Source organism: Passer domesticus, chromosome 3 (assembly GCF_036417665.1).
Source record: "Passer domesticus isolate bPasDom1 chromosome 3, bPasDom1.hap1, whole genome shotgun sequence".
In the NCBI taxonomy this organism is placed as follows: domain Eukaryota; kingdom Metazoa; phylum Chordata; class Aves; order Passeriformes; family Passeridae; genus Passer; species Passer domesticus.
The window spans coordinates 101,317,152-101,337,051 of record NC_087476.1 but is presented as its reverse complement, the minus strand read 5'-3'; the positions used below and the strand labels follow the sequence as shown (position 1 = coordinate 101,337,051).

Sequence of the window (19,900 nt, the reverse complement as noted above, 5' to 3'; positions counted from 1 at the left end):
GGGAGGGCAGCGTGCTCCGGAGCGGAGCTCGCCGTGCCGGGTCCCGCGGCCGTGTGCTGCCGGGGCTGAGGTGCGGGGCTCGCCGCTTCCTGCCGCTGTGTTTGGCTGGGGAGCCCCGAGTCCGGCGGGGCGGAGGGAGCTGCGTCCCGCCCGGGGGTTCGCAGAGCTCGGGAGGCTCCGGCCTTCGGAGCTCCGTGTCTGGGTTGTCCTGTGGAGAGCACGTGGCTTTGATCCATGCCGTGAATAAATGCCCGCCTTCTTCCCGCAAATCCTTACCAGTGGAAACCGACAAGCACATAGTCACTTTCTGTGTTTGTTTAGAAGGAAACGAGCAAAACTTTTTAACCTTGAGCAGTCTCCCGGCAAGCTGGATTGTGGCAGAGCTGTTAAAGGAAGTCTCTGTATTAATACCTGAAACATCCTGCTAGATGAGCCAAACCCCTGTATGATTGCCAAGACGTGAAGAAGAGAGACAAGAGAAAATCCGATATTGCTAACTAACTTTTCTTTTTTAGGGTTGTTTGTTTGTTTTTTTTTTTTTTTTTTTTGGGTTTTTTTTTTTTTGGCCAGGGAGAAGGGGATTGTTTTGAAGATATTTGAAGTTTCATTTGTTGAAACAGTCCAGGTGATTTGCTTCATGTTTTTACAGGCACGAGAATATTTCTCATTTAATCAAAGTAAAATCTGACAATGTATTCCAGGTGATGCTTGCGTCTTATAAGAGGCACCTTGTGTCTTCAGCATATTGAAAAAAAACCCCAACCAAAGCAAAAATTCAACACAAACTCCTCCAAAAAACCCCAAATATACACCAAACTCAAAAGATTTTTAGCTCTTATGTCTGTGATGTCTGACTTGTGACATCAGTGTCCTTCGGGGTGGTGACTGAACATTTTCTGCCTGAAGTTCTGAGAGGCTGCAGACTTCAGAAGACAGGCTGAGTGCAGCAACAGGTGGAGTAAAAGTGAATCTGAGGTGTTGCTTTTTCTATATAGTGATAGCAGTTAAATTAGGAAAAGTAAATAAAGAAGTCAAAAATAGATCTCCACCAATCTGTCTTCCTTTGCAAAATATACTGTGATTATACAGAGTTTATAGCTCAAGATTGTACAAGATGACAAGCTGACATTTATCTAATTAAAGGATATATGTACATCCATACAGAGATACTTTTTTTTTTTTAATATATAGAAATTAGGCAATTAGTAAAGTACTGCTAAACTGTGATGTGAAGTAGAACTGTTTCATCGATCTGGTTGAATCTGGTGTGGTCTTTTTTCAAAGTGAGGTGTCAGAAAACGTTACTGTTCTCTTCCGGGACTACAGGCAGCAGTCACGTTGTCCACTACTGTTCCTGTTTTTCACTCTGGTCTTTAGGCGGCAGTACAGGAGCACAAATTAAAAAAAAAAAAGTCTATTTCTTAACGTTGATTTAGTGTTTTAGCAATCCTTTTATATACGCGATTAATGTTTGAGGTTTTACACTGATGTGTGGTTTTATATTTTTGTCTCTCTGCTTGTAGTAGTGCATGTTGTTTGATGCAGTTTTAGGCTGTATGAGAAGTGCTGGGTGAGCCAGAAGATGGGTAGTGAAGTGCAGAGTATCTTCTGGACTGCCTGCTGAGAGGCAGCATGTCTTGCCAGGATTTGGGGTCACAGGCTTTTTGTGTTGCTGACTAACTCTTTGACCTTGGCCAAGTTCCTACAGCAAGGGTCTGATGTACCAAAGCAGGATAAGGTTGCCTGTTGGGGGGAGTTTGTTTTAGAAAGGAAAGCTCAGACAGTGAAGTAGTTCTGCTTAGTCTTACCTCAATTAAAGTGAATATTTTGTGGATTTAAAGTGCTGAAGTATTTATATCCAAGAACACCTATATATATATAGATATATATACTTAGATATATGTATATATACATATACACTTAGTGCATCTAATGATAGAAAGATTAATAGCCCTTTTTATCTTATTGGGCTGTTGGTACAATTTTTATAGTGACAATAAATTTTTCACTCCTTGTTTTTGGGTCTACATTGTATGTAGAGCAGATGGCAGGTTTTTGTCACTATCTCCCCTTTTGTGATTTTGTCTTACTTCAAATAACCCTGTCTTTTCTAATGAAGAGGATCATGTTTTTTAATACAAGGCTGGGCTAAAATGCTCTGCTGTAGATGGTTTAATATGATAGCGTAACTGTTTGAATGGTATTCTGGTAGTAATTATAGAAAATGATGCCCTGAAATAGGAAACATAATAAAGATTTGCTCTGAAATACAAGTTTTGATAGAGTGTTGGCAGTGTGTATTTCTGTAGAAGCAGTGTCTTGGTAGAACATGGTGTATTGCATGATGGTACATTTTTTGCAAGAATATCTGTAGTGGGACAAAATTGGAATGGCCAGCATCTTTTTCCAACAATTTCATGGGGAATGCAACAGAAATTTTTTTTTTCTCTTGCTAATTAAAAGTTTTCTTTATGGGTTCTTTCATGCTTTAATACCTCTTTAATGTTGGTCTGACTCTCAGATCTTGAATTGAAAATATACCCAGCCTGTTACAGATTGGGAATCGAAGTGAAAGTCAATGATATCTTTGGTGTTTGTTTGCTTTTCACAAAATATTTCTGTGATGCCTTGTAGTTACAAGAATCCACTGCAAGAATATTTAAGTCTTAGTTGATACGTAGGAGCAAGCAAACAAACTGTATAGAATCTGAGGCTCAGAAAATGTAGGGAAAAAGAGGTGACACTACCCTATTTCAAAATGCTATACCATTTATACCTTCAAGGGAAATGAATATATGAGAATAACGTTATGTATAGGCTATGAAATAAAAGGCATTAGTGTTTCTTGTTTTGAGTAAGGTCAGAGGTTCAGACTCTGAAAGTGGGTTAAGAGGAAGTATGAATGTATTTTTGAATGTCTGCAAGTTTTCTAAACACATTTAGGAAGAGAAAAAAGGCTGGAGTGGTGATAAGCTGGATGAGACTGCAAACATTATTGCAGTATGGGAAATATAACCAAACCTGAGTAGATGGTTATGTTGGATTACGGTGTACTAAACACAGGCCAGCAGTTGTGTGCTTCTTTCTTGATTACAGCTGATTTAAAAATAGTGAAATGGAAATGCCTTTTCATTCAGAACTGTGCATTCAGTCCTGTGTTTTCAGCATTGTCACACTCTTAAATTGACTGCTTTCTTATTATTATTTCTACTAATATGATTACTGCTACTAAGACAGCGTCATGTTATTTCATCACCATGGAAGCTGGCATATCATTGTTAAAGTCTGGAGTGTTCATGTTAATGGCAGCTCGAAGGTACAAAAATACTGTTGTTTTAACCACAGTATGGAATTTTATCAGTGGAGAGAAGCGGGATTTGACTCAGAGGATTGCAAAGGGGGTGGTTGTGATTGTGTGATCCTTCCTACCACTGTGTGGCTCTGCCTGAGGAGAGCTAGTTGTTGACTGTTCAAGTGTACTACCCCTTTCACACTGCAGCAGGGAGGTCAGGAGAGGAGAGGAGCTCATTATTTAGGCTTTCCAGCAATGGGAATTTCTCCATGAATGTTCTGTCATTCACCAATAGCTAAGATGCTTTCTTAAGCACCAGAGTGTCTCTTTTGCACAACAGCTGAGTTCTGCTGCTTCCAGTTCTGCTGGGTGATTAGGTGCAAACTAATGGATGCTCTTTTTTTTAATGTGATGTTTAGCATATGTGTGACTTCCAGTTATGCACAAGGCTGTAAAATATGCACTACCTCCGTATTTATATCTGAAAAATGCTTCTGTTGCTGGTTAATACAGAAATAGATTTAAATTTAGGCTAATTTCTTGAAAACATCCTGTTATTTTGCTGTAGGTGTTCCTTGTATACATATATTTTGTTCTACAGAGATTCTAGAGTGTGGAAACCAAATGTTTGATTCTTTCATTCTTTGACTTTTAACTTTTCATCAGTTGTCATCAAATGAAGATAGTTAAGTATTATAGTTCTTTAGATATAAAACAATATCCATGTTTTATAATTTTCTTGTATAAATTTTTTTTGGGTTTTTTTCCCTCCGGTAGAATATTGTATTTCCATGGTTGTTTATAGAATGGAACAACAATGTTTTTAAAATTCCTTAAACATATGTAAAAACATAATTCTTAGACTTGCCACATAAATGAATAAAGTTGGTCAGCATGACTTAGTACCATGTCAATAAGGTTTTTTAAATGTGAGATATATTATGTGTTTGGTGTCCTTTCAGTCAAAATTCTAGACAGAGTTCCAGTAGTTTTCAAGATGTGTAACTACTTGTGGAGTAGAGGAATATAAAAAAAAAACTTATTAATCACAGTGTGAGTATTAGGAGCAATTATGTTTTTGTGCTTCTAGGATAGGATAATCCTGGGAACAATAGGCTATAATTTGATGGAGCATCCTGACAGAGGTGAAATTGCAGCACTGATTCTTGATGTACCTGAAGTGTGAACTAAGAGCAAAGCATGTGAAACAAAATTATATGTGAGACAGAAGCTATACAAAGTATCATAATTTCAGGTTCTGTGTACATTTGTGGGAATGTTTCCCAAGACCTGAGAAATTGAACACCACCCCCAGTAACGTTTCTCTCTGTAGCTGGATGACAGCCTGAAGAAAGGCAGCATTTTCCTTAGAAGAGACTCTCCCTTCCCCATCTCAACTTACTCCCTTAGTGTTGAAGCAACTTTATGAAAAGCAGTATAGAAATGTTTTTTGGTTTTTTTTTTTTTTTTCCTGCCCTCATGGCAGCTGGAGCCATAGAAGTGGCTTTCAGGCTGCTGTCCTGTGCTGCCAGCCAAGTCTTCTGTGAGAGGGAGTGAAGAAAGACTGCTTTCCTGCAGTGTCCTGTCCAGAGAACGTCTGTAGCAGAAATTATGTTTATGGTCTCCATCTCCCATTCCTTCTGTTTGGAGTTAGGTTCAAGTAGGGGGAAGAAGGAAGCTCTGGCATTCAGGATAGCATTCATAAGAAGTTGTCCTGGCCTGCCTGTTGGTTTGGTTTACTTCCCTCACAGCATCCTTTTTAGTGTGTCAGGAGTTTTAGTGGACCAGGAGTTTTGTGTGTTACTTTTAGCAATATCCCTTGGTAGGTGCTTTTGACCGACTGTTTATTTATCCTGGGGGCTTGTTTTGAGAATAACATTCAGGTTCTCTTAGCTGTAAATCCTTCTTTTCATTGCATAGTATTTTGGTCTTCAATTGTTGCCTCCTCACTGCTTTGGATACTCTGGGCTTGCTTTAGGTAACATATGGGTCACTGCTAATCTCCTTCCCTTCCTCCCCTGCCTTGTGGTCTCAAGACTGTTGTTCATGTCTGCTGCTGCCAACCTGGCTCTGCTCCTGTTAATAATAGGAGAAACAGAAAAGGGAGAGGCATTGTTAAAAATAAATTCTCCCAGGTCAAGAGTTTTTATTGCCGTGCCTGTCATTCATGGAAAATGAAAATTTTAGACATGGTTTAAAGGGCCCTAAAGCTATTACTGTGTTGGGATTTTGTGTATACAATTTTCATGCTTATACTGCTCTGTAATTTGAAAGGTGTGGTATCAAAATTGTTGTCCTGTCAAGCTGCGACTGACCATTTAAGTTGTAGCATTCTTATAGATTTTAGTCAATTTAGGTTTTGCTGTGTATCTGCAGTGCACACCTGATACTGTATTTCTGTTCTGCATGGTGCAGTCCCTAATATTAAAGTTTTAAAATATTAATATGCTCTGCATAAATACTCTCTGCTTGTGATTATTGATAAAATAATGAAAATAAGTTTGTGGATTGGATTGTCTTTAGTATGCATTTCCTGAACTGTAATTGTGCAAGTACAAAATTATAATCAGCACTAGAAGGGAAAACATAAGTGATTAAAAAATGGTAACCTCTAGGTAATGTAACAATACAATTAGTTCCAGATATTTCCCAAAAAAAAATTAATTATGTGTAAGTTGCTCGAAGTTTTGTACTGCATTAGGAATTTATTGTTTAAATTCTTTAAGAACTGTTACTGATATCTTGCACATACGTATTGGAATTCATGAATTGTTAGTGGTTACTTCCACTAAGTGTCCTCAAAAGCCACTCTGTGCTTTTGCCTGTATGGTGTATGGAATGATGCTGCTTTCCCTTGAAGAACCTTCTTGTCTTTAGAACCAGTTGCAACAGCTGTTTTGAATTATCCAAAATTAGATGGGTGAGGCTGATAGAATTTTCTGCATGTTTCTCCACCCCAGCCATTCATGTTTTAAAGTCAGTTATGGATGACAACTTACCTGATGTGCTGGCTAGGAGCTGCTGAAAGGGCAGGCATCTTACTGGCTCTCCTGAGTCCTTGCTCTCCTTCCTGCTGCACCTTCTGCTTCTCATTTGGCACTTTGCTGCTCATATGACCTATGATACACTGGTGCAGGGAAATAAACTGGCAGAAAACATACTCTACCAAAATAGAAAAGTCGTAGTGCCCTTGAATCAGCTTATTGCCGGGGGAACAGAGCTGAAGTGGTCACTGAACAGGAGTCAATGTCTGATGGTCAGGGCTGTGCAGTCTGGTTGTAGCTGGCCTTTAGTCTGCTGTAGCTAAAGATGAAACTCTAAGAAGGACAGTTAGAGGAATTTCTGAGCTCTTGTGGATGTCTTTAGGAGAAGTAGGGCTTTCAGGTGTGCAGGGTTGACTGGCTGTTGGTGTTGAGAACAATTTTTTCTGCCTTGTATTCCAGCCTAGTCCTGGACTGTGAGACCCCACCCTCATTTCTTTACCAATGTTTCAGTCATATTTTACTTACATACTTTACTTTTCAGTCATATTTTACTTCCTCAGAAGCATATCATAGCTTCACTTTAGCAGAAGAAACACTGCAGACTTTTGCAGTTGAAGTCTTGGTTCTGTGGGAGTTTATCAACTTTTTCTGACTTATTTTATTTTTTCTGAGTATTTTTTTGAAGTATCTTCTTGGCCTCTGAGTTCCTCATCCTGCAGTCATTAGGTAGGAAATGCAATTTTGACTTCACTCAGGGCTGGCTTGCCCTGGCTGTTCATGTAGTGTTTGTGTGCTGCCTGTGCCATCAGGTTTTAGCATTCAAAGCAAAAAAGCCAGCAAGTGTGTTGAGCACTACTTATGAGGATGTGATTAGGAGTGGTTATGATCTCAGAAGCACAGAAGATGTAGAAGTTCAGAAAAGGAGTAAAAGATCATCACTAAGTAAAAGAAGAAATAAAATCCATTTTATAAACTGTAAATACCTTCTTACAATTCACCCAAATATGGCTCATTTATGAAATCTAATTCAAATGTCTCATTCAACTGCTTGGAGTGTGCAATGATGACCTGAAAAGACAACTTCTTGGGTGTTGGCATTCTTGGTAGTGGGAAGGAGTATGGTAGAATAGGGAGAAAGAAGTTGAGATGTTTGGTGAAGCTTGGTCCTCAGGGAGGAGGGATTTGTCTCAGGAAATACTGAACATGAAATAAGCTGTGTTTCTTAGGGTAAAATACTTGTTCAGTGTATTTTGTGCTTCTCAGGCAGAAACTTCTTTTTATTTTATTAGTCAAGAGCTTGAAAGCAGCTCACTTTAACATAAAGGTTCAAACTGGAGTGCTGTCTTGGTGGGGTTTTTTTTTTTGTTTGTTTGTTTGGGGGTTTTTGTTTGTTGTTTGTGGTGGGGTTTTTTTGGGTGTTTTTTTTTTTTCTTTCCTTTCTTTCCCTGTTGCATTAAGTGCTCCTCCCTGGTAAGATAAACTATGACACTTTTTCTTCTTTTTGTGGGCCGACGGCTGTTTTCCATCACACAAATAGAGCCTGCTGCTCCTTCTGAGATAAGTGGCCTACCAAGGAAGACTAGCTGTGTATAAAAGTATATCTCATAAATTTTATCTCTTCCATTTCTATGCACCTTGTGTGTGGGAAATAAATTCCACCTTGCAGATCATTGTGTTCAAAACGTTTATTGAATATTGTATGGGATGAGAAAGTTTATGCCAGGCTAGTACTCTACAGTTTAATTTCATTTGGAAAAAAAGTTAAGATTTTTTTGATCAAACTTTGGAGACACATATTTTAAGAACTGATTGAATGTTGGTGTGGGTTTGTACTTTGCGTAGCTGACTTTGATTTCTGTGGTATATTGACTCCAAGTCGTCCAGCTGTTGAAAGTATCTTACTGCAAATTTCTGAAAAAGCAAAAACAGATTGAAAGATTTAAAAGAAAAAAAATGAAGTGGGACAGAAAACCACTTCAGAGATTTATGGTCATAAGCATCTATGTTGATTTAGTGAATCAGACTGGCTATTCAGCTGTTTATTAATTTTATCCACTTGTCATATTAAAACAGTCATAGTAGTTGATATTCCTGCACAACAGATAGAATAGCCATGGAAACAATTTCTTGAAATACTGTATGAAACTCAAGATGTGATGATTGATTTATCAGAAGCCTTTGCCCCTGGAAAAAGAGGCTATGCAGCAATCCATGCAAGATATGTATAATATCAGGTGTAAAACGGATATGGCAATGAAATGTATTTTATCATCAGTAAGATAATTTACAGTATTATGTTGGATCTTCTGTTTGTTTGTTCGTTTTAGTTTTGGTTTTGTTCCACAAAATAAACACATCATACTTAGGTAGGTATCTCTTACTATAAAATGTCCCTTTCTGTGGCTAAGAAAGTAGATGAACCAGGCTGATGAACACTAAAAAGAGTGACAGGTGTAAAAATAGTAGAAAAGTTATAGAGGCTCGTAGTTAGCAACACAGTTGCTGAAAGAAGTTAATCTTGCCACTTCCAGTGGATACCTAGTATTTTGTTAGACGTGTAGTCAGTCTGTGTATTTTATATGTGGGTTTTGCTGCCAATAAATAGCCTTTGCTGCTTTGGCAGTCATTTTGATTGAATTGCAGTGACTGTTTTATGTGATTACTGCTTTATTCTGTGTTCTGATATGTCAAAATTACTTAAATTCAGTTTTTAATGAAATTCTATAAGGAGTGCAGACTTGCTGAGCATTGTATGCAAAAGTATTAGACGCATCTAAAGACTTGGTGAAAATTTGGCATGGGGTTGTTTTACTGCATTCACCTTTCTATTGAAAAGTGTACTGACAAGAAATCCAGTTACATGTATATAAAATATGACATGGGTTGGATTCATTAGTCCTGAGTTAATGTCCCTTATGGAATTTGGGATAAAAAATAAATGGATGTGTGGGATTTGGTGTGTGTGTGCTGAATTATATATTCAACTAATTTTTCATTGATTAGGAAGTTCCTGGATTTTCCAAGATTATATTTTGATGGTGTTTGTTTTATTTGGTAGTGCAGGAAGCATTTACCGCTCTCTGGTGCTGTTCACTGCATTTTTAGAAATTCTCTTTGCAATAATACATGTCATTTTACTTGTGTTCACAACCCACTAGTAAGGACTGGTTGTCATTTTTCTCCTTTCTCCTGCATGGACATTGGACACAGCTTGGGAGAGGAGGAGTCAATAAAATCAAAGAATGGCTGTACTTATCTGTTTTTAAAATGTCTTGCTCATGTATAAAACTGAAGATATTGTCAGCTGATGTGTATATTTTAATGCATGTATGAGAAGCACAAGAGATGAAGGATAACCTTGTAGTTCAGATACATAATTGGAGGGCTAGAGCCCTTTTGTCTGTTAAGGTCTTTCTAGATTACCTGTTTGAGAGAGGTTTGAGGTTTATTGCATTCACCCATATATTTAGAAATTGTTGATAGAGTTTAAAATAAAAATATTTAAATTACATGTTTGTATATCATCTTAATGGCAATATTTGGCCTTAACCCACTTGAAAAATCTTAAAAAGTGATTATAGGCAGCAGCAAGCATATCTGCTATAACTTTAATAGTACCACTAGGAAACAGTCCAACACCAACAGGTTTATATGTATACTTGGAATTAACATGGCATTTTAAAATTGGTAAAATACATCCTAATTGTGCCAGAGCTGAAAGCTCTGCCATGCAAAACTTCATGGCCTGTGCAATTTGCTGGATGTTATGATTGTTCATTTCAGTTTCAAAAGCTGTGAAACTTGGTTGTCTTTGGCAAAAAAGAAGTTTTTGTGTGGAAAAAAAATTCAGGTTAACTGATATCATAGATGGAACAGTAAAGAGGCCAGTGGAATGTGAAGTACAACAGACTAAAGAAAATGTCAGTGTGAAAAATTGTTTACTTGAAATGGGCTCAGGAGACATAAACTGGAGAGCTGCTTATAGCAGAAGGGATATTAAATATTTCTGGGGAAAACTGATCATAAGGAAAGAACACAACAGTTTTTTAAAGTAATTGCCTGCTATGGATGATATTCTAGTATATATCAATTACCAAAAGAAATAAAAAAAATTAGTGGATGGAAGCTGAAGTTAACAATGTATTTATGGCATGAAAAGCTATGATAAATGCGTTCAGATTTTTGTGTAAAAATCTCAGAGATTTGCAAAGGTGAGACCTGAAGTCTTAGTTTTCCCTGGAAAGTTACATGGCTATGACCCTCTGTGTGACTCATGGGAACATTTAAAAAAATGCAAGGAAAATACAGGACTGGGAAGAGATTCATAATTTCTGTACAAGATTTGAATTTCCAGAAGTTGCAAAGCATTTTACAGGGAGGGTAGAAATGGTTTAAATAGACAATATTTTTTTTTAACTGGAAAGATCTCTATGAACTTGTACACAAACTGATGTAGAGGGAATTGGATTTTGAGCTAGGCAGTAGAAAGTTGTGTCTTTTATTTGGTCAGGAGGGCTGTGAGATGAAAGCACCAATGCAAGTCATGTAGCTGGAGAGCCTGGGGCTGTTTGCCTCGTGCCGTCGGGGTGTTAGGCTGCCTGGTGGCAGAAAAGCACATCAGGTATATCATGTTCTGTACCAATGAATGTGGATGTTACCTGCAGTTCTGAATATCCTGTTTCAAAGTTGGTTTTAGCCTCTTATCTTGTTCTTGAGTCTCAGGGGGAGTTGAATTATTAAAGGACATATTTTGTCTTTGAACAAGTAGCTCTCAGCAATGTCAGTGTTTGGTGTGCACAGAATACAGCGATGTTTGGCTTTTTTTGTGGGGAGCTGACACAGGGCTCTGGTCACTGCTGCAGCTTTCCTTCCCCTAATCTGCTTTGAGGCAGATGAAATAATTTACAGAATGCCCAAGTGTGTTAGAAATTACTATGGAGCCAAAGATCTTGTCCTTAGAGATTGCCTTGGAAGTTGTGACTTTGGGAATACGTCTGTTCAGAACTACTGTGCTGTAGACTTATTAATTTTTAATTTTCATATCTTCTTTTTAACCTCCCTCCATGGAGTCTTACAGGCTGTATCTGTCAGTACACATATTGTTTTATGACCCGTGTAGTTAGGGTTACTTGTGAAGCACATACTTGGTACTTGTTCACATAGGCCTTAGTATTAAAATTAATTTTCACTAAAAAGTTCTTTACTAATAGCTGTTTGTTATTAATTGAAAGACTATGCTTATTTTTCTGCTTATAGCACATAAGGATTCAGAATCAGTTTTAAAAACTGCATTTGTTGGAACATCTCCATTTTACAGCTTGAAGGTAATGGCATTTTAAAATATTCATTTTCCCTATACAAAGTCACCTGCACTGTGTGTTTGCCTCCCGTTTGTTGTAAATTCTTTGAGGCATGAAATAGCTTGCCAGTTGTCTCTTATGCTCAGAAGTTAATGAATGGTTATCAGTTTATTGCAGATAATAACTTAGCTACAAACCGTAATGCATGCTTAAGCTCATTGTGTAGAATTTTTGCCTTAAGACAATGTTTAATCAGTGGTTGTAGGTTTAAGAATGTCATTCCAGGCTGTGCATTCTCCCAGGACTCCACAACAGAAACCTTCTCCTCCCCTGCCATCCTGCCCCATTCTGCAAGCAAAACTTTCATCAGCTTGGAAATGCCTCCAATTTTACCACAAACTCATCGTAGCTTTTACTAAAGCAGGTGTTTTGTCTTTGCCTCGTGGTGAGTCCTTAGTATTCATTCTGGCTGGTGAAAAGTAATGACCTCCAGTTTTTCCTAGGCTTGTACCTATGAAATGAAGTCTGTCCTTGACATGTGTCTCTCGTGTTTACTGCTGTTGGGGATGTGAATTCACAATAAGGAAGAATAAAATCTTTGTGGACTCACCCCTGCAGTTATCTCTTATTAGAATAAAGACAGAAAAAGGTTTAAATTTTATACAGCTTATATGACTACTAGAATTGCTAATTTCCAAAAGTGTATTTTTTTTTTGTTTGGGAGTATTTTCTTTTTTATGCATATGTATGATTCTTATGCAATAAAAAATTCTGGATTACTTTTAATTAGGAGAATTATGTTCTCTTAAACTTACCTCATATACCTCATAGTGTAAATAAATAAAAAATTATGTTTGACAAGTCTTAAAAAAATTTAGTTCTTAATTTGGCAAAGTTATTTCCCAATCAATTTTAGATTAAATTAATTACAAAAATCCATTCATTCCTTCTTCTTGAATTTTATTTTAAAGTTACCGAGGTTATATTTCTTAAATAAATATGGTGTGCATTTGAGGAAACAAGTTTCTACTAAAGCAGTGCAGTTACTGCTGTCACTCTGTGCAAGGTAATAGTGGTGGTGGTAGGCCATCAAATAGACCTGGTCCTTTTATGAGATTTACCACAAAGCTTTGTACAGTATTGGCTTCAATATCAGGCTTTTGGAGGAAGCCTTCAATTAAAAGTTCCATGTTTTTCTATTTTAAAAATGTCATAGGAGTTACTGAAAAAAACATTAAAAACATTTGGACTCTCTTCTTGCTTTGTAGTAGTTTTTCATCTTTTGCATAATTGTGTGTTGACAAAGTCTCATTGACAGAAAATCGACTCTGAAATGTGTACAGCATAGACACTGTGTGTCACTGATGTGACTGTGCCTCCTACAGAGATGTCCATGAGGAGTGATGCTTTCCAATTCCTCAGTCTAGTTCCTTAGCCTGTTTCAGCAGAGGACTTGGAAGCGAATGTTCCTTCTCCTCACATTGAAAGACTAAACTGCTTAATTATGCTGGGGGATGTCAGTGCAGTTGCTGCCCTTGTGCTTTGCTTTAAGCCCCGCAAAGTGGTATTTTGGTTGTGTGTGATGGTGCTGCTGGGTGTGGAAGTCGGGTGTTCCACATTGCTTTTGGATTACCTGCTTTTGGATTACCTTCAGGAACTGTGATTTCCTTTCAGCACTAGAATTCAGCTGTTCAGCTGTTGGGGTTTCACCAATGACCAAAGCCCTCTGTGGCTTGGTTTTTTTTGGGGCCTCCACAGCCAAAGTGTTTCCAAAGGGAGAGCAGATATGTCCTGGTTTGTTGTGTAAACAAAGTTGTTTCACAATAAGATGAAGATTTTTTCCAGGCTGTTGTGAAGAGAAACTGTTTCTGGTGAAAACAGGTAGTAGCAGCCCAGGGAATAAACATTCAAGAGGATTAACATAGTTTGAAGAAGTGAATAGATATGACTGGAACTTAAAAATATGCCTGGAGAAAGCCTAATTTTTTTCTACCTTAATTGTAGAAAAAAACCCCAAGCCTAAACCAACAAATATCCAGAATTAGATTGCTTTTCTGTGTTGTGCAAAAGCACTATTCTGTTTTGCCTTTTTTTTTAAAACCTAATTGACAATTTTAAGTTGTATTTTACTAACATTCTTCCTAAACTCACTTTAAATAATCAACATTAAAAGAGCTAATTTGTCTAAAAAGTCTTAGTAGTGTGATTAGGTTTTTTAATTGCATGCTCAGTTTCACTGAAAAGATGATCATTAAAAAAATTGGTGCCAGACATGGGAACAGTGTTTAGTTAGGCTGTAAGACTTAGGCAGTTTCATCTTTCTTGACAGATGTTGAATTTCTCTGTGTAGATAAGTTTAAAATGAAGAAAAAAAAGGAGACATTACAAGTGAAGCTTGTCTACCCACTTGCAAAATCACCAGCAGCAAGAAAAGCAAGAGAAACCCACCAAAATTTAACCGCTGCTCCATGATACTTTGGTTTTGTTTTCTAGGTGGGCAAAGTACACTTGTGTGTCTCCAACAGAATAGGAGCTGGTGTTCTTCAACACTAATTTTGGTTGATGCCTTCCACATGCTTCAGCTAATCTGAAATTTGAAATTATGCTCTATTTTAAAGATATTCTTGCAGTTGCAATCAGATTTCTCAGTGAGAATTAGGTTTGTAGCTTTCTATTCTCTGTGAACACAAGGTTTGACCTTAGGAGGTATTTAGGTTTGTCCACTCCTGTTGAAGAGATTAGACTTTGGACATAAGGTACAGGAGATAGTTTATCTTGTAGGACTGAGCCATTTCACTTAATTTCTGACCTAATCAGTATTTGAACTCAAGTCTCAGGAAATGATTGCTTATTCTTGCCATTTCATTTCTATAAGATGCTGCAATGAATTGGAAAATTATACTTCAAGAATACATGAGAACTCAGAACATCTGTTATAGTACTAGTGAAATATGCATTTCACATGCCTGGCACAAGAAAAATAAATCCTTTAGATCTCTATATATTTTGGAGTTGCTTTTTTGAAGTTAACCCCTTCAACATTTTTCTTTTCCCTCTTAAATTCTTCTCCTCTTATTTCCAGAAGACCTAAATGTGAGCCTGCAACATTTTTCAGAACTGTAGGATCTGTAAATGATTAATTTGCTAAAGTTACTTCTGATTAAAACTTGGACTGTGGATTTGGATTTTGCTTAGAAAAATCAAATTTGAATTGTAAAGCCTGATTTATGTACAGGAAGATCTCTTAGGGCTTTTTTCCCTCCTGCTTTAGTGAACTATTCTGTATAACATTTTTGATACCAATTGTGGATCCCTTTTGCTATTGAAAGTTATTAGACTGTTTCTCTGAATGTTGGCATATTAAATATCCAATTAAATTAACTTTAATTAAATCCTGAAAAGAGATGATGTATGTATTCAGATGTGCCCTTTTTTTCTTTTTTTTCCATTTCTAATATCAACTGAAGATTTTGATAAATTGTCTTTGTTACTACTGATGCAGTTTTACTTAAATATCTTTGTTCCTTCCTCGTGGTTGATCCCATCCTATGACACTGCATGGCTGACATTGTTCTGGAGATTAGTTTTGCAGAATTACTCAAAAAACCCAACCCCACTGGGAAAGGAGAGGAACTTTCAAAACAGAAGGATGAGGATGGTTCCAATCACACTGATCATATAAGATGGGTTCAGTTCTTTGTGTTCAGACACACTGACGTTAATCTGCAGGTTGTTCACCAGATGTAAATGTACTATCAATGCTCATGGTTATCTTTTTGGTGAATGAGGAAGCATGGTCAACACTGAAATGAAAAATTATTTTCTGATGATAGATCTGTTTTACTGTGAATTGATTAGTAGAATGTGAACAATGACTATGAGTCTCTGTGACCAGAAGATGCTCAGTTGTTGCGGTCTTAAACCAGGAACCTCTTATGCTGAAGTGTTTAAAACTACCGTAGATATTAACTATCATCTAAAGCTCTGTACCTATCTGAGAAATTATTTCTTTGGTCTGGCTAGTGATGATTGATGCATTTGTTGAATACTCTGCCAGCTAAGAATGAATTTGCTAATGGGAAACAAAATGACTACAAAGAACTGGAACAATGAAGGATGGGTTATGCTCTGAAAAAATCTGTGCAGATAAAACCCCTCCTGCTTTCAAATATATTATATCCTATATAAAATTTACCTTCTCTGTTGCTATGTGAAATAAGTAACATTTGTGGATTTTATTAAGTAAAAATTAGGTGGTATTATAGTCTTGCATGTTCAGTTTTAACAGGCTGTGTACAAAATCTCTATATATCAGATGTGGTTGCTATGAATAGCTGAGTATGTTTCCCATCATTTGTCTCTGTGTGATCACTTTGGTGATTATAGAATTTTCTGTGAAATGGTTTTGGTGGCTCAGAATTAATTTAAAGCATACAGAGTGGAGTGGAACCATTATATGATCATGTGGCACACTTGTGTGAAGAAAGATTGATTCAATACAAAAAGACTTCACCAGCTGTTTTTCTTTCTGCTCACAGATCTCTTATATATGTGTGGATTTAAAGTGAGTTGAATGTTACAGGAGTTGTCCTACCTTCTGCTAGAGTCAATTCAGAGCCAATTCTAGTTAAAAGATGTTCTTTCTTCATGGTTGTCATATATACCAGAAAAAAAGTTAGTGTGCTATAGAGAAGGACAGAACTTTTATTTAGCTTTAACTTTGCAATTCAGAACTATTTTCCTTAGACTAGTTTGCATCATGAAATAATATAATGCATTCTTCAGCTGTTCTGTGATAACAAGTAGCATCCTAATCTGTGAAAAAACAAATTATTAAAAAAAGGTAACAATTCTGGTGAAGGACATCTGTTGCTAACTAGTAAATTATAAGGCTGGGGGGAGTGTTTTTCAGCTGTAATTGGTTTCATTCTGGAAGTGTAGGTGAACCTAGGTTAAAATAATGCAAGAGCAATCGTGTTTGTGAGCAAAATAAGATACGTTTTTGAAAGAGAATGTGCCTGGCGTCTTAAGGAAGGGTTTGTGGTGTGCAGGAAGAGTAAGCTCAAGAGCTGAGAGATGAAGGGAACCACATGATGGGTATTGCTGCTGTTGTCCCTACAGAGGGTAGTTGGACTTGCATTTTGATTACTGAGAGAATGGACTGGTTTTAGTAAGCAATGGGATGTTACCTCGTCTGGAGCTGTCATAATGTACCCTCTTACATGATGCCTAGTGACACCCCAGATTACGTGCTACTTAAAAAAAAAAACCAAAACTTAACACGAAATGGAACCAAAAATGCAGAATACATTACTCACCTCCTGCTGTACTAAGCATCCTTCTATTACCTGTGTCCTTTAAAGGTGTTCCTTAGACATGCACAAACCTCTCTCCCCACCCCACTAATATCTTTACTGGAAATAACAGGACTGCAGTGTACCCTTCAGCCATGTGCCATTCCACTATGCTGTGTTATTTCAGGATTGACAGGAGAAATCTTATTCTGCTGCTTGTCTTTCAGAACAGTGTGAACATTGCATCTGTCTTGGCTCACTGCACCGATTTCCAGTTGCCTGTAATTGCATCCAGAAATGTTTGTGAATTAGAGCTGTTGATGAAGAAAAGGTAGACTCTGCATACCAAACCTTCCCCTCTACAGCTTGGCTGCAGTATCCAGAAAGAATAGGAAATTTCAGCTGGCCTTCAAGAGTAGCACTGGGAAAAAATACATTGCAGTAGATTGCAGGAATGATTGCAGTAGGTTGCAGGAATGACACAAAGGAAATGGTTGCAGGGAGGTCTAAGAAGCCCTGTTTTGTTGGAACTAAGTTCAGCTAAAGAGCTGGGTATGTGCATCATGGCTAGGACTTTGCAGCCTGGCAATAACTGGTGGCCCAAGGGTAGGGTGAGACTGATGGCTCACTCATGCTATTGCCCATTCCCATCTGGTGCAATGTGGTTAAGTGCCTCAAGCTTTTGCCTTTTATCCAGAAACTTTGTCTTGGTAATACTAAAAAAGAAACAGAGCAAACCATGCTTTGTTTCTTCTTAATTAGTACATGAACATTGGAGTTTACTTCCTTTAGATGTTGGATCTGGGCTTCATCATATGCAAATTGTCCTGGGTTTGTTTGTTAAATTGTGTTTATTTTACAGCTTCCTTAGCTGTTTCTGATGTTGCATGGATCCCATTTTCCCAAGAGTCAGTTATGAATTTTAACGGTAATTTTTTACATGAATTTTAGTGGTAGTTCATGCATGTCTGATTTTAGATACTAGAATTATTATCTAAGCTGATGCTATGGTTGTCCTTTCCTAAAGAGCAATCCAAATCAATGACAATAAATGCAAATTTATTCAAAGTTTATGGAGAGCTCTCCAAGATGTGTTTATAGCTGCAAGTAATCTGTATTCATTGTCCATCACATGCAGTGTGTCTACTGATCTGAGCGATTGGAATGGTCCCATTAGAGGAGACAATTTTGATTTCTTCAAAACCTTGTGAGCAGTGAACTCCTTGTGTACCTGCAGTTTCTTGTGTACCTGCAATGAATCAATAAGGGCTTCCTCAGGAGAAACCAGCAGGGTATTGTTTTAAAAAGAGGTCAGCAATGAGGCTGTGCTGTTCACTGGGTGCCAGCAGTACGGCTGGATTTTGGGTGCTCAGCAGGGCACAAAGTAGTGAGAAGTATCTGGACTATGGTTTCCAGTTACTCTTTGGTATGGGGTTTGTGTAAGAAAGAACAAAAACTAAAGGTTGGGTTTGCTACTCTGTTACCTTTGTTGGGTTAGGTAATTGTTAGAAGTCTACTTCTGAGCAAAACCAGTAACTTTTAAATGCATGCAAATATATTAGTGCATTATTTGTTCAAAATTAAGAATGTTTTGGAAACTAATGAAAATAACTGGTAGAAATAAACTTTAGCTCTGTGCCTAAGGTATGGATCTTGAGCCTGAAAACTGGATTGTTTTTTTTTTTTTTTCCGAAAGACAAAGGGTGAACTAGTTTTGGTAGAATAAAACTCAGATTTCAACTATTGTAGACTGACCAAAATTGTGTACTATGCTAATATTAACATTTATTTTAAAGCCCTAATTAGTCTTTTGTTGCTATTAGGAGGTTTGCTTCTAATTGTTAAATTGTAGGGTTTCCATCCCTTGGATGCCCAGTTATTTGTCAGGTGTTCACACAGTGACGCAGCCTCTACGGTGCTGATCACCAGGTTGGGTGTCGGTGGCCCTTACAGCACTGCATGGTAACTGACAAGGTTTGGAGTCCCACATGTGTTTCCTGGTTTAGAAAGGGCAGCTTCAGTTTGCCAGAGAAAATTTTGTATCCAAATATTAGAATTTATTTTGTTGTGCAAGGGATATTTCAAATAGAGCACTGCATTTAAAAATCCAGACTTGAAATGTTCTGTGAAAAGTCATCTGTGATTACAAAATGAAGATGTTTTCAAGAATGTACTTATGGTAGAAAAAAAGAAGATAATTCTGTTTTGAGTTAAGGACATGGATCCTGGGTAATATATTTAGTCTTGGGCAATACATTTATTCAGATTAAGTATTCTTCTTAATTCCTTTCATAAAGAAAACTGTCTTTGTGAGAACATAATGCTTGACTTTGATGTGGTCATTCTTCCACTGAAGCAGGATTTTTTTTTCCTTAAAAAGCAGATTTAAACTTGTAATCAGTCTTTGGAGTATGTAAAGTGCAATAGTGACTGTAAATGAAAAATTTTGACAGACTTTCTAGGCATCCCACACCTGCTACTATGATTAGCTCTTCCAAGTAATTGGATAAAATTCCAAGGTTTGTAGTCAGTCTGAAGTATTTATATATTCTTTTAAAGGTTGTAATGTTTGTCGTATGCAAACAATGTGTAGTTTTTGTCATATGGCTTTAGTGTATTTTTGGGAAGTGTATTTTATTTTTTCTTTGATGAAACTAGTAAATTTTGCATGGATATGAAATACTTTGTGTGAAAGAGGCTTGTTAGCAGTATATTTTATAAGTGCAATTAATAAATATCCTCCATGAGGCAAATTTAAAATGAGAATCAAAGTTGTACTTTTTGTTTAATTTATAGCAGATATCTGTTGCAGGTGTTTTTTAAAGAATGGTCTGTTCCTGATACTTAAAAGAATTTGAAGATATGCAAATGCACAAGTTTTTTTCTACTGTTACTATTTTGATCTTACTCCCAATTGGTTGTAGTAACTGAATTGAAATTCATGCCTGTGTGGGGGCTTAAATAAATACTTCCTTACTAAGGGCTTTTATACTTTTATTTAGACTGAAAGTTTTTTTTCCCCTTGATATT

The 19,900-nt window shown here is 37.1% G+C and overlaps 1 protein-coding gene across 2 annotated transcripts in view; it reads left to right on the top strand.

Annotated features, from left to right (window-relative positions):
- SMYD3 (SET and MYND domain containing 3) overlaps positions 1 to 19,900 on the top strand; it is a 377,228-nt gene that overhangs the window by 369 nt on the left and 356,959 nt on the right. The window lies entirely within an intron of this gene.